The sequence below is a fragment of the Alligator mississippiensis genome, chromosome 9 (genome assembly GCF_030867095.1).
Source record: "Alligator mississippiensis isolate rAllMis1 chromosome 9, rAllMis1, whole genome shotgun sequence".
Lineage (NCBI taxonomy): Eukaryota > Metazoa > Chordata > Crocodylia > Alligatoridae > Alligator > Alligator mississippiensis.
Window position 1 is genome coordinate 10,277,050 of NC_081832.1, and position 15,393 is coordinate 10,292,442.

General features: G+C 41.1%; 1 long non-coding RNA gene across 1 annotated transcript; it reads left to right on the plus strand.

The window, feature by feature from the left end:
- The first annotated feature begins 1,510 nt into the window (after positions 1-1,510).
- Positions 1,511-14,697, plus strand: LOC109282457 (uncharacterized). Its single transcript, XR_002089442.2, has 3 exons — positions 1,511-1,604; positions 5,779-6,051; positions 13,848-14,697. It is a non-coding gene; the product is annotated as an uncharacterized LOC109282457 (long non-coding RNA).
- Positions 14,698-15,393: the final 696 nt, after the last annotated feature.

Sequence of the window (15,393 nt, forward strand, 5' to 3'; positions counted from 1 at the left end):
CACAGCATGCATACAGGCTGGGGAGTTCCCCTCTTGAAAGCACAGAGGCAGAAAGAGATCTTGGAGTCATTATTGTCTCCAAGATGAACATGAGCCGCCAGTGCCAGACCGTGGCCAGCCAGGCCAGCCATACCTTGTCATGCATCTCAAGCCCATCCAGAGAGGTGATACTCCCCCTCTATGCGACTTTGGTCAGGCCGCAGTTGGAGTACTGCGTCCAGTACTGGGCGCCGCACTTCAAAAGGGATGTGGCCAGCCTAGAGAGGGTTCAGAGGAGGGCCACTCGCTTGGTGAGAGGGCAGCAGGACAGGCCCTATGAGGAGAGACTGAGGGACCTGAACCTGTTCAGCCTCAGCAAGAGGAGGCTGAGGGGGGACCTGGTGGCTGCCTACAAACTCATCAGGGGAGATCAACAGCAAATAGTCAGAGCCCTTTCCTCCCCAGCTTCACCCGGGGTGACAAGGAACAATGGCAATACGCTGATGGAGAATAGGTTTAGGTTAGAGATCAGAAGGCAATATTTTACAGTTAGGGTGGCCAAAATCTGGAACCAATTTCCCAGAGAAGTGGTCCTCGCCCCTACCTTGGGCAAATTCAAGAGGAGGTTGGATGATCACCTGTCTGGGGTCTTGTGAACCCAGCATTCAATCCTGCCTGTGGCAGTGGGTCAGGCTAGATGATCTGTTCAGGTCCCTCCTGACCCCAGCTACTATGAAACTATGATACTATGATCAGTAGTGGGTCTTAACATAATCAGACATTCCCTTGAGGTCAGTATTTTATTTTCTATTTAGAGTGAATTTCCATCAAACACCGAATGATCTACAATCTTTCTGGTAAAAAACAAGATTAAATATCTGCCCAGTTTCCTACCTGTTCTCCGAACAACAAGTAAGAGAGAGAGAATCCATTCTTACTCATAGGGTGGCATGAAAACAGATCAGCAAATCTTGGTCTTTCCGCAGTATTACTTTGTATCAAATATCTGACATTCGATCCCAGAATCTGTTGACTTGTTGAAAATTGCTTTTTCCTTAGGGGAACATCCTTCCTATCTAGGAAGTATATTACATATATATCTCAGAACTAAAGAATATGAAAGAAAAAAAGTACTTGATTCTCTCCTCTGGGGATCCATCAAAATAATTAACTCCCTGGCCTGGTTTCTTTTTGGGATTCTCCCAACATAGACATGTGAATTGTCCTGCACACAACCTACATTTCTGCTGGCACCGGGTCTGGTTCTTTGAAGGCTCAGTCATGGTACCTAAGAGCCTGTAGGATTGTGATGCTCCCTCTTGATAAAGCAGCAGATTGGTGCTGTGCACCTACATTTATTCATTCCCTGGGCAACACCATCATACACAGCCAAGCTATTGCCAAAGCATTTCAGTTGCAGTAAAAAACAAAGACTCTTGAAAGTAATTCAGTCACAATAAGTTTTGTCAATGGTGCATCTACAGCCCAGGTTATTTACATTATTTTTTTTCTCTCCTTTTTCATTAGGTCTGGGTACGTTTTCAAATAGACGATTGAGAAGGAAAAGAAGTGGGACATCTTTGTTGCGAGGCACTTGGAATTCTTTGTTCCTCTCATCCTCAAGGGTAATGTGACTTTTTATAACAGAGGGGGTCCTATGAGTCTCCTGAAATGATAAAATCAGATTGTTTCCATGTGGAAATTGCCAGCTGGAGAGGAGAAAACATACGCTTGTGTTCAGGAAAAGTTTCACACAATGTTAAAAGAAACCATCTGCTTTTTTCTTTTTTGTTCTTGTTTAAGAACAGCTTGTGTTTGCAGATCACAATTTAACACATGGCAATAACCTACAGGACTTTGTGAAGCATGAATCTTGGTTTTTTTGCATGCATAAAAAAGATGGTGAGGACAACATTTGCTTCCTAACACCGCCTTTTTTTGCGCTTGATTATGTTTCCACTACTGGCATTATACCACAATAAAATCCAACCAATTTGTATAAAACACAATGCAAGGCATAGCTACTAATTTACTGTGCTCTCCTCTCCAACACATACAAGCAAATGCCTGTCATGTTGTAGCTTATCTGGCACAGTCTCTAGAAAAAGATCAGAAAATTACAAACCTAAAACTAACGGAAATGGGTGAGTTTCTCTGGATCTGCTGTTCTTGTTACTATGCCACCGAAGTCAGACAGAGTCTTTTTGTGACATTCATACTATCTCCTTTGTGACCCACCACACACAAAAAAATTGAATGTCTGGGTTTTTCTTCTTTTTTAAATGATGTAAACAACTCAAACTATAAATTCAAAGCTCTTTGTTTGGCTAACCTTTAACCTCAGAAATACGAGGAATTCATAGATTCATAGATGCTAGGGTCAGAAGGGACCTCAACAGGTCATCAAGTCTGACCCCCTGCCTAGGCAGGAAAGAGTGCTGGGGTCAGATGACCCCAGCCGGATGCCTATCCAGCCTGCTCTTAAAGACCTCCAAGGTAGTGGGGGGTATATCTCATCCCATGTGCCCTACTTTTATTGGTCTCCTTGGAAGACCAGAGGACTGGATCAAGAGCATTGTTATGCCCTTCTTGAAAGATGGAAGGATTGACTGTTTAAGAAAAAGGAATCTCTCTTTTCCTACCTTCTATTGGGAGGTTTAGTTAAATAGGTATTAGAAAGAGAAAACAAAAAGGCAAATCTAAATCATCCCTAAAAATTCCTTCACCTTGAACTTATAGCTTTCATTTCTTTAGTGAATTGTGCTAGTTGTTCTAGACAACCACAGTCTTCCAGAAAAACAAGTACACACATGTGCACACATCAAAAAATATAATCTTAAAATAGTGGGGGAAAAGAGAGGATGAAAAAGCAAAGAGAAACCCTTTTTTTTTTTTTTTATCCCTGAGAGGCTTTTTATCTTTCCTGTTTCAATGTCTTCACAAGGGTTCATTATTATGTATAATAATTTCATAATACTGAAAACAATTCATTTCAGACCATGCATATCCCAAGGGGCTGAGGTAGCTCAAATGTGCCAGGAGTAGGTTTTTCCCTATACTGTGCATGTCTACATGGTTATTAATGCACTTTAGTTACTGAGCATGTAGTACTTGGATAACCAAGTACTAAATCAATGTGCAGTAACTTGCGCTACTGTGCAGTAGCACTGGTACATGGGTTTTTAGTGACACTGCGCAGTAGCGTAATACTACTGCACAGTAGCATATTAGCATGGTTTTTGCCTGGCATGCTACTGTGCAGTGTTATTAGGATACTGCGCAGTTAGTGTCTCGTGTAGACACTGCCCCTGACATATTAATGACACAGCTAGTTCCTCACTATCACAGACATGTGATAGTGAGACAATTATTTGACTCCTCCTGAAATAGCTGGGATTTACAAAGAGGCCCAGTGATGTTAAGTAGTTAAAATTCATGATTATCAATGGATCTAGAGGTCTCTGGACAGCTGTACTCAGCCATAATGAGAACTTAAGGTCTGCCAAGTGTGCATATGTGCACCATTCTCTTGACCACATGTAAAGCCATTTACCTATGTCCCTATTTCAGTGAGCAATTCCCTTCATTCCACAGTAGGAACTCATGCCAGGCATAGAGGGTATTACATGAGTGAAGGCTACTGGCCAAGCTGGGGTGCAGGTGACTTGCCAGTATGTGCACATGCATTGATCTGCTAATTGCTTTTTTCTGTGCTCTTCTGCATCTTTATGCTTCCCCAAGGCCACACACACAAAAAAGCCAGATTTCCACACAAATTAGAGGTACAGCTGCAAAGATGAATTTGCCCCTTGGTAGAGCTATTTCATGTTTTGGCAGATCTTTTAGAGCGCAGTTCTGTCTTGTGCTAAGAATCTCCTTGATCCCTCCATTTCAAAAGGGATTTGGGACTACAGAGTGCCTGCCAGGATTTATCTGACCTTTCCTCTAGCTTTTTACAATGGCATGCATCACGTTAACATGTGAATGTCAGATCGAAGGATCATGGCCTTAGGCCGCTGTTTAGAGGAGTTTGGAATCAAGATCCTATCTTTAAATATCCTTTTAGTGTTTATCTTCACTGAGAAGAAGCTAGGAAATCTGCAGGAAAAGTATGAACTGACATGAGTGAACTTGAACAATAGCTTTTTTCCATTAGATTACAACTTGGGGAAGCAGCATGCTTTATTTTCTAGTTAAAATAATACTCTCTAGTGAACATTAACATGGGTATGAAATGTTATTTTTCTCTCTTTTTCCTGCTTCATTCCCACCCATAAAAAAATCTGATGATTTGGTCTGGCAACATCATGATCCCATATGCACCCTTATGATATGAAACATCTGCTGCCCATCTAGATGTCAGCTTAATTTGAAAAGAAACCATCTTTGAGTATATGCACACATACAAGCACCAGCCAGAGTGATTTGTGTCGTTTGGATGTTTACTTAGAGAAATTAAATGCACATCTGATAAAATCAGAATTACGGTTAGATGTGAAAAGAAAAGGCTTGTGGATGTTCCCTTTAATGGAATTGAGCATAGATACTTTTTTCTGATTGAGAAGCTGAAACTCATAAGGAATAAGTCAGCCACTACGCTTACACAAATAGAAGATAATGGCTAAGTACAGTCAGTCAAAAAACTCGAGGCTGAATCAATTCAATCTTTGCAGGTTAGTCTCTGTGTAGATTGAACCGATAAGCAAGTGAACAGACATCTACTTTTGATTCTGGAAATGCAGCCTCATGCCTGCAGGGGCACAGGCCAGAAGCCGGGAATGCATGCCTCTCTGCTGGGCTAGAGCAGACAGCTTGGGCCAGGCTAGCCCGCCCACCCTGCAAGGCGGGGTTTGCAGGGGAGATGCAAAGCATCCTGGGATGCTGTGGGACTGCGAGTTAACTTGAATCTGAAAGGGATCTGGGACAGAAGTTCAATAAACCAATTTAACCTAAATCAGTTAAGTGTGATACTACATCCATCCAGGCTTATCTTAAACTGGTTTCAGCCACTTTGAAAGCAGTTTATGTGCACTGAACTTCTGGTGTGTTGCAGATTGCAACCGGTTTATAATTACTTTTACTAGTTTATGTGTAATTTCTGTCCCTGGCCAATTACAGCACCTAAGAGCCACAGTGTTATCCTCCTTGCTATAATGGGGCAACATCTGGCAGATTTGCCTACAAAAGGTTATGGAAGAGGAGGGGGACACTTGACATTATTTCAGTTGCTGGGTGCTATGTCATGTGAGAAAAAGCAGGAAAGGGGGAGGAGGGGTGTCTGGGAAGACAGCTGCAGAGTCATCCTCATCAATGATTCAATGGATTGTAAAGAAGGCAGGCATGGCATGAAATGAACAGCATCAGCACAAGTCCAAATCAGCACAGGGGAAGACGGTTAGAGGGGCAAAGCTGGGAGTCTGCAATAGATTTGCCACAGGGTGAATTTGGATATTGATATTGGATAGATCATGCTCGACTGATCTGATCTCTTTCTGGTATAAGAGGAGTGGATTTTTAGACAAAAGAAATGTAGTAGACTCTACTAATCTGGACTTCACTGAAACAGTTCATGTGATAGCACTTGGCAAATGATTAGATAAGCAGACCTGCAGCTCTCAGGGCCTTTGGCCTTGAGATAGATTTAACCAGCTATATCTGCCATGGGGCAGAGGACTGAAAACTTCCAGTATTCCTGAACCTAGGAATCCAGGAAGGATTGTGTCAGAATATGCCTTGGATTTAGCAGAAATTTGTTGCCAAAAAACTAACATATTTCTATGAAAAACTTTGCCTCGTCAGAAAAGTTCCAATCAGCTCTGCTCATCAGTGGGGAATCCCAGAAAAAAAGAAAGCCCAGGATGACTGCAAATCACCAGTAGGATGCTGTCCTGAAAAACAATGCATGAGCTGAGGTATTTCCAGGAGAGATAATGAAGTATTAATGCCATTGTAAAAACACTGGTGAGTGCTCTTCTGGAATACCGTGTACAGCTCTGATCACCCGTGTTCAAGGAAGGTGAATTCAAACTGGAACAGGTGCAGAGAAGGGGAATGGAGAACATATTTTATGAGGTGAGGTCTTTTTATTTTACTAGAAAAGCTTGGCTCGTTTAGCCTTGCAAAATGAAGGCTCAGAGGGGATATGATTGCTCTCTATAAATCCATCAGGGGAGTAAACACCAGGAGAGGGAAGAAGTATTTAAGTGGAAGAAAAGAACTGTTGATACAAGAACAAATGGTTAGAAACTGGCCAGCAGTAAATTTAATCTAGCTATTAGAATAAGGTTTCTAACTATCAGAAAACTGAGTAACAGTAACAGTTGGAGCAATGGGGGCAAACAAGCAGAGTTTCAAGAGGAAACTGCCTAAGTTTATGAACAGCAGTATATAAATGAGTTGCCTGCTGAATTTATTGATTTAAAAAATCCCTGCCACTCCTATACCTGTGATGTGGCAAATAGTAGCATCACTTGCTTAATGCTGTTGCACGAATGTAATCCTCCCCTTGTACAGCAATCCCCTGAGGCACAAAGAAAGGAAAAATGAACCTGCAGGTGAAATGCCTGTTGTTAAAGTTCCTGTCATTGAGCTGCCTTTGGAAGGCTTGATCCCAAGCCTGCGTGCATTGTGCTTTATGCAATGGAAGCAGCTGCCCGAGGGGCAGTCGGTAAGACACCCCGTGCCCAAAAACAAAACAAGATGTTTTCAGGGCTATTAAACACTCTGCTGGTTTGCACAGTGATTCAGCACAATGTTATTTAATGCAGATGTTTCTTTGATTCTGGTGTATGGGGAGAAAATCACCATGCTCCATGGTCTTCAAACCCACACATCCTCACTAGCCTGCCTTCTAATGACCTTATGACAGCATACTGCATTGTGAGAACCTGGATCGCAGAGTTACTAGTTGGAGAAAAGAGAAGGTTTTGCTTACATTTTGCTGCTTCATTGCTTTTTTGATCACTATGGATAACAAGCAGGCCTGCACAAAGGGTATGGATAGGTGAATTATTATTCTGTGATGTGGTATACAAACCCTACAAGGGCTGAAATGAGTTACTGAACTGTGGCCCGCACAGTCAGCCCTAGCTGCTGCTCCGGTAGCAGGTATTCGGACTATGGAAAGAGTGAAAAAACTTGAGAGATGGGACCACTATAAAATGTTAAAAGATATTTTTACTACATAAAGCTTGTGTCTTTCAAGTGGCTGAGAGCAGACAATTATTTTTGCCTTTGGAGAGAAATCTGGCTGAAAACAAAAGCAGAAGAGTGTGGCTGATCCAAAGGCAGGCCTGAGGCTGACCCATTCAGGGCCTAATGACGGTTGACCTGAAAGAGGGTGACCCCTCTGAGAGAAGAGTAGGTTAGAGAGCTTAGCCCTAAGGGCATATGGACAAATAGCATCAGAAGGGCTGAGCATGACCTTGTGCTTGTTTGGGGGCCTGTTACTTAACTCTCTGGAGCCCCAGCAGTTGAACTTTTGCCTGGAGGACTGAGTCATAGGCCATTGCAGTGGATAGCAGACACCACTGGAGAAACTGGGGCAGAGAGGCTGCAACACTGCATCCTCTTGGAGCTCCAGAGTTAGTATGAATGGACCTTGCTGAGTTTTCTCTTTCCTATTTATTTAGCATTTTTAAGGAGTATTTAAGTGTGAGCTAATCAGGGAATATGTTATTTACCGTGACAAAGCTGGAATGTTGGTAAAATACATGAATGAAAAGGATACACAATAAAAACCCCCAAACAGACCAAATCCTTTCCTAACTTCTTTTTTTCTTTCTTTCAGTCTCTGATAATCCCACTCTCAGAAGAACATTTCATTTATAAGGGGATTTGCAGGTATCAGCTACATGGTAGCTATTCTAACTAGGCAGCTAACAATAAGAAAATCACCCCATCCCCAGGGGTAGCCTGGAAACACCTACCCTTTCTATGCTCAGAGATAGGAGATGTCTGTACCAGCTTGCTGCAGTGAGCTATAATAAAAAGTAAGCTCCCAATCAAAGAAGCTGTTTTGAAAATGTTTGTTGATAATAGACCAGATTAAACTAATTTCACAGGGAAATGAAGACCCTGAAGGTTTGTCACAATAAATAACACACATTCTGTCCAGCTAACATTCAGCCTTCTCTTCTTCTGAACAACTGCGACGGTGCTGACCTCTCCACAGTTACTCTCTTCACAAATCTGCGTGGTTTGGAACGGCTTGTTTCTGCTGAGTTTGAGAGGCCTGTTAATTTCTTTCCCATATATTATGATGCATTGGAAGTAACGTGAATTAATTTTACTTGGTGACCTTTTACAGCTGTCAGACTGCAATAATTTTACCCATCTTGATCTTCACTGGACCCATAGTAGAGCAATAGAAAAGCAAGCACAGTGGGTTGACACTTTACATTATGTCCTGGATATGTTTGAGCCTGAGAGTACACTTGATGTACTGCAATGCCAAAAGAAGACAATCTAAAGTTAAATGGAGTACTCTAATTTTAAGTGGTATCCCAGGCATTTTCAAAATGAATCCTCATTGTTCAATAATGCCACTCTCATAAACCTAGCTTCACAGCTTTCATTTTGGAAATCTATTGGACTGCCTCTGATATAAAAATAAACACAGAAATTAGACTAGCAAATCATTTAGAGCGCACATTTTGGATGCTATTACACACTTTTTACTGGGTTGATCACATTATTAAAAAGTGACAAATTAGTAATGAAAATATAATACTATCCTAGTTTAAAAGTCATGATGTGGAGCCAGATTTTTCGACTGTGCTAAGCAATTCCAGTAAAAAAAAATGTTTTTAGTGTTTCACTTACAAGTATAGTTTTCTGTGGTCTCTTAAGATATAAATAATAGAAAATAAGAACGCTCAGATTTCACTTCCACTGATATAACAGCTCTAACCTGGCATGCACAAGTTAATTAACCTAGTCCTTGTGATTCTAGTTGCAGCGTATCAGCCCTCATAGGTCAGATCAAGTTCATAAAAACAGAATTTATGGTAAAAGCCCACTGGCAAATATTATCTGAACTTATTCATTTTAAAGAAGTGCCTGAACTAAGCAAGACACTCTCCAAGAAGAGACTTAGGAAAAATGCACACTCTTCAGAAACTTAGTGAACATTGTCCAAGTACATTTTCACATGCCATTCTCATTATTACACATGCAAACCAGGTAGCTTTCTATTTAAGTTTGTTTTGTTATCCTTTTGTATTCACTAGTACTCAGCTTGTGTGCTGTCATGGTTGTTCTCCTATCAGTTTGGGGATGCATCTGTGGGCGTTGACAAAAGTGATGTTTTGTCACATGATCAGCCACCTGAAAGCATTCTACAGCCATGCCATGACAGAAATGCATGGCTGCAGAGCTCTTCAAAAAGTAACAAATGGACCCTCATTACGCAAGGGTTCAGATGAAGGTACTTTAAAGCAGAGCACTTTTATTAACTTCTGTTGGTGCAGGCAGGGAGTAGGGCTAGGCTGAAACAGGTCAGCCCTATCCCTGGTGCTGTCTTCAGGATGGGGTGGTGGGGGAGAGAAGGGAGCCCCTCTAGCATCCCGGTGCTGGGGCGGGGTGGAGGGAGTATGAATTGGAGCCTCTTCCACCCGAGTTGGGGGCACCAATCCACTTGCCCTCCCTCTAGCACAGGCTGGGCAAACCCCATACTAGAGAATGTCTGTTGGGCTGGGGGCATCGCTGTAACTCATGGCACTTCCAGTAAAGCACTAGGAGTTACAGTGGGGAACTGCATGTCTGTCAGTGCCCTGCGTGCCCTCAGTTAGATACATAGTTTAAATGAAAGAAAGCTGTGGAGAAGTTTTTACTCTCCCAGACACTGTGCTAGCAAAATGAAATATTTGCACCAAATATTTGTTCCTTTAATTTACTGATTTGTACCTGCCATTTAATAGTGGCTTCAAACACAGTGGGCATATATTATCCAGGTAAAAAAGTCTGGCGTCTCTTTTGTTAATTTGATTCATTGAATAGTAGACATTTTGGAGGATGCTGTGCAATAAAGTCAGGTTCTTCTACAGATTTTGTTGAGAGATGAAGAAATACTATGGTATATGGCTCTTGGTGAACAACTTTATGGTCTGCTATGGGCCAAATTCCCTACTCCTTCCTTCTGTGTGTGTATATAGGGGAGGGGGAGAGAGGGAGGGCCGTGGTAAGATCATATCGTGCATACTGAATATTAGTTACAGACCAGATTTGTTCCCACTCTGGGGCTTCAGGGTAGCAAAGATTTCTCATTTCTTGCATTCATTATTTTGGCCAGTACCCATCCCAAGTAGTTGTTTAGAAAACATATAAAATACAGTTATTAAATGACAGGATTTTCTCCAGAAATATTATTTCATGTCTCAAATAAGTTCCCGTGTGCCTGTGAATCAAAACCATGTTTAAAACCATGCGTCAAAACCATAAAATAGTTTAAGTCTAAAACACAAATACACAAACAACACTAACCAAAACTACAAAGCAAGCCTAGTATGCAATAGTTCACAAATCTTTTTCCTGTAAAATATACCAAGTTATTCAAAAAAGTTATAGGAAAAAATGCTAAGAAACTAAACTAAAAACTCATAATTTCCCAGAATCTGGAGATGATACCTCCAGATCTACCAAGTCAGTAGATTAGACCAGCAAAGAGAGCTTTAAACTGTATCCTGATTTCAGCCACATGAAGATGATGACAAGGGAAACGTTTAATCTCCCAAAGCTATTTGAAAGGAATTAAAAATAAATAAATCTAAATAGCCTCCCCTGTTTCCGTGAAAAAGGAAAGATTTTTATGCAGACCTGTACTTTAGAATAGAGACAACTGATAATAAAGCTCAAAGGCTAAATTCTGTGGTACAAATTTGAGCCAATCTATTGATGTAGCAATTTACACTAACAGTTTTACACCGAGAGGATATGCTCCAAAGCTTTAAAAAGGCCTAAAGTGGGGAGGCCAATTTTTGGTCTCAAATTAGCATCTGCAAATTGGGCACAGGCCCAATTTTGCATGCTCAGTCAGGGGGAGAGCTGAATGCATCATTTTTGGCCACAATTATTTTCACCTGCAAAGCTGCAAATGAGAAGTTGGAGTGCAGATTTATAAGTGTAGACTGCAGAATAAAGTTGAGAAACACACACACGCACACCTGCATGCATGTACACACACACACACGCTCACATACACACTCTCACCCCCCCACCCTTTTCTTCCTGCACCAAATATTTCCTATTCTCTGCACAAGCTTTCCACAGCTTGACATCCAGGAAAATGAATGACAATAAACAGCACATAAAATAGTGCTGCAAGGCTTCTTGGAAGATCCTGAAACTTGTAACCAACCAAAACATTTTTATTGGCTCCATAAGAATACACAGACCAATAATAAAGCCATGATTCACTAGCCAATCAAAATCTAAATGACCCCAGCCTTAAAAACAAATAGCCCAATCAAAGTAACATTGATGTTGTTTTAAAACAATAAATATTAGCTGTGTCACCGCTTAACAGCTTCGAAGTGCGATGCACTGTCTGGCTGCCACTTTGGAAAATCTCTGAAGGAGACCAAACCAGACATATTCTCTCAATGCTATTGTAACTTCCAATCAGTTTTCCTTTGAAAATGTGTCATGATTATATCTCTAGCTCATTAAAGTTGGTTTGTGTTTTTTAATTAAATTTAATCTTTTGCTTACCCACAAACATAAAGATAACTGCTATGTCGATTACTATGAATCATGGAGAAAAAAAATAAGACAAAGGCATGTAAAGAAAGAGGAAAACTATGAGTAAAGGTTTATCCTTTCTTCTGCGCTGCTGCAGCTATGCCATGGTTTGCTAGGCTGTATACTTGGTTCATTTTTCTTTAGTCCTACGCCTGTAGATAAGAAGAAACAAACTCTAGGTGGTGAACTATTTTTGAACACTTCACAGTGTTTCTAGGTCTGGACCCTTCTCATTCTGGGAATTTAGTAATGGCTGGGACAAAGACAAACATCTTAGTTTATAAGGTTACTCATAGATTGAGAAGCGTGAAGACGTACAGCTTGTCTCTCTCAAGGTGCTGAAAAACAGGCTCAGTCCATTGCAATACAGTTGTCACAACTATTTGGCACACCTCATATTCCTCATAAGTGGACCTGACTGTTAGACCACTCGTCTAGTTTCCTGAATTTTTATGTGAGTGGAACCACAAGGCCCAGCCAGTCGACAACGTATCTTCTGGGCTACAGCATTTGAACAGTACAGGGCCAGCTTGATTTGGTGCCTGTGAGAGTTTCCCGTGGGAGGCTTTAACCGTATACATTTGCAAGCATCTTCAAAAGGAAGTATTTATTCATCGCTTAAAAAGCAACTAGAGTAGAAGGTAAGAACAATCAAGACCCAATCACATATATTTTAGCTTTCAAGTTTCTCCATAGCATTAAGGCTGCTTACAGATGTCCTCCCCACCCAAAAAAGGTGCTTTATTTTAAACTTGGCACCCCTCTTTGCCAAGCACAGCACATGCCTAGAAAAGGCATCATGTTAGTTTGACCCATTCGCCGAATGTCTGTATAGATGGGGTTTTTTTGGTGCTTTTATCTAATAGTTGATTCAATCAGCTTTAGATAGAAGTTCCAAAAAGCCCCACTCAGGCATGCTCTCTCTACAGAGCTGGGTCAAACTAACACACTGCTTCTTCCAATAAAGCACATTTTTTCACATCTGTCAGCAACCTAAATGGTAGAGAAACACTGCCTGCCTAAGTTCTGCTTTCTCTTCCAGATGTTGTGTCAGCCTCACAGCTGACCATTTCTCACTTGATTTTCTGCCAAAGAAACATTAGCATTTTTGCTTTCTGATTTCAGCCTTAGTAAAAGAAAAACCATGGTTAAACCCAATAAGACCAGTCTGCATTGGGATCTATACTGAATTTATGGCTGATAGTGAACATACCTCATATATTCCCACCCCATAGACATAGCCAAAACTGAAGTAAATCTATGCTTGCTATTTTCATGATGCACTATGCTTATTAACAATGGGTGTAGCATGCATAATCTACATAAAATGAAAGTCTTAATATGATTACTCGCACAGTAAAATCGAGTGAGAACAACCTTGAATATAATCTCTTTTATTTTAAACTGGTTGAGTTATGTGGTTGTCTTGAAACGAGGCACATGACAACATGAAGAGTCACCATTTACTCTACATAAAGATAGTTGAAAAATAAAGAAAACTTCTCTCAAACCTTTTGGAAAATGGTCAGTGTTGACAGCTGCATCAGCTAATTGTAAAACAGCAAGTGTTTTGCAAGTTTTAAAACGTGTTACAAAAATATTTTTGTCAAAACTTCAGAAAAAGATCAAACTTTTTTCAGTGGTTACTCACATGGGATCTGGAAATGAATAAAGGGACCTTGCTGTATGCTGCACCTCATGGTGTCATGGTGAGGGGCACACAGCTGCATTAATGTGTTTGCATGTATTTGTCCATGCAGAATGGTGTGCATTTAACTTACCTAGGTTAAACATAGTTGGGAGTACATGATCATGTGTACTTGAACAGTTAGCTTCAAACTTGTCTACAAGTGCACATTAAATGAGTATGAATTAAGCTATGAATCTAAAGCAAGATAACACTTACAGTACAGGTTCCTTTGTGGACAATGTAATTGCGGGAGGCACAATAGTATGTTTCTTTTTAGGTTAGTTTTTGAGACTATGGAAGGATTTTAAGCTTTTAAAAAAGCTACTATTATTCCAGAAAAAGGGAGCCCAATGGGGAGTAATATAATGGCATAAATTACATCATTTTAACTGTCCTGATATTATTATATTAATATAACAGGTTAAATCTTCTTATGTAGATAAGCCTTTGTAAAGAACACATGATTTGATGTGTGCAACTGTAGCTAAACATGGTAAATCTTCACCTTCATCTTCATGAAGGAGTCAGCCAGCAAACTTTCTCTAAGGAGGGATTCCACTTGCACCAAACTGCGAACTACAGAAGACATCTAAAGACAGCGGCATATTACGATCCCAAAGATGCTTTGGGGCTCTTACATTGAATGGCAATGAGCAGAGACAGTTACCACCTGCTAAATCAGCCTTTTTCTATGAAGACCAGCAATAAAGGATTCTGGCAGCCTCTCTGCTTCGAACAGTTTATGTGATCTCTGATCATTACTTTGGGAGCGCAGACCCGCAGCTCGAGTGAGACTTGTTGGAAGGGTACGTGGGGAAGTCTGGATTGCGCACCTTGTCTAATACGTTCTACTTTCTGGCAATGCTGAGCGCGCGTCATAGCTGTTCATGAAGAGCAAATAGAATTTCTTCCACCAGTCTTGTTGTGTTATGCTGCTTGTTCATTGCCGTCGGTGCTGTTTCATGTTGGCAATTTCCCTCTTCAGTTTTAAAAGCCTTCTTTTGTGTGGGAAGATATCAACCAGGAATTCATAATCCACTCTGTCAGCTGTCATCTGAGGAATGACTGACATATTTCTTTCTGAAAACCACAGCAAAGCTGTCTGTCAATGCTGGAGTGCTACTTCGAGTGCTCTTGACCCAGGCAAGTTGCCTCTTCAAACAGGGCTTCCTTCATTTTATTTAGTTTTTTTCATATGAAATAAAAACATAAGAGCTACAGGGATATAACAGCATTCCAGATGTCACTGTTGCCATGTCAAAATGAACAAAGCAGGGAAAGTTACTGAGGTTACAATTCGGTGATTTAACTACAATAAAAATGTATAAAAGGAAAACATGAAAAGATTATACCTGCGCATTTCAGCTTTATCATGGCTTTGCACAAAGTGAACCTTTGGGATCTGTCTGCTGAAACAAATGTGGCTTTTCTATGTCTTGTCAGAGGCCAGGTACAGGCATTACACTTATTGTGCAGTAAGTGCACAGCAACTGCTCTACAGCTGCAACCAAACAGACAATCAGGGCACCCAGAGCACTGTAAAAAGGGTGGATCCCAGTCTAAGATACCCCTGGATAGATGTGGTATCAGAATTCAGTGCCCTAGGTTACAGCGCTGTAGTGAACATCTGTACCAGATCCCATCGTGACTCCCGTTAGGTCACATTCTGCCAGCATCCCATGGGGCTTTGTGGCATCCTGATCAATGCCCACCCCCCGAACAGGGCAGCAGAGCTTGTCTGGTGTGCCTGAAAACTGGGCCAGCCTCGCCTCACTGACAAGAGTCAGTAAAACATCTGTCCCCAGGCCCATGTCCTTTCTTTCCATCTGGCCTTGCTGATTCACCACGTGGATGTGGTCTTAGCTAGGATGGTTATTGCTCTTGCCCAGTGTTTTGGCTTTGACCATTTTCTCCTTTGGGCTTATCTCCATCCACTCCGGTTAGAATAGATCCATGCACAGAAAGAAAACTGTTTATTGCTGAAT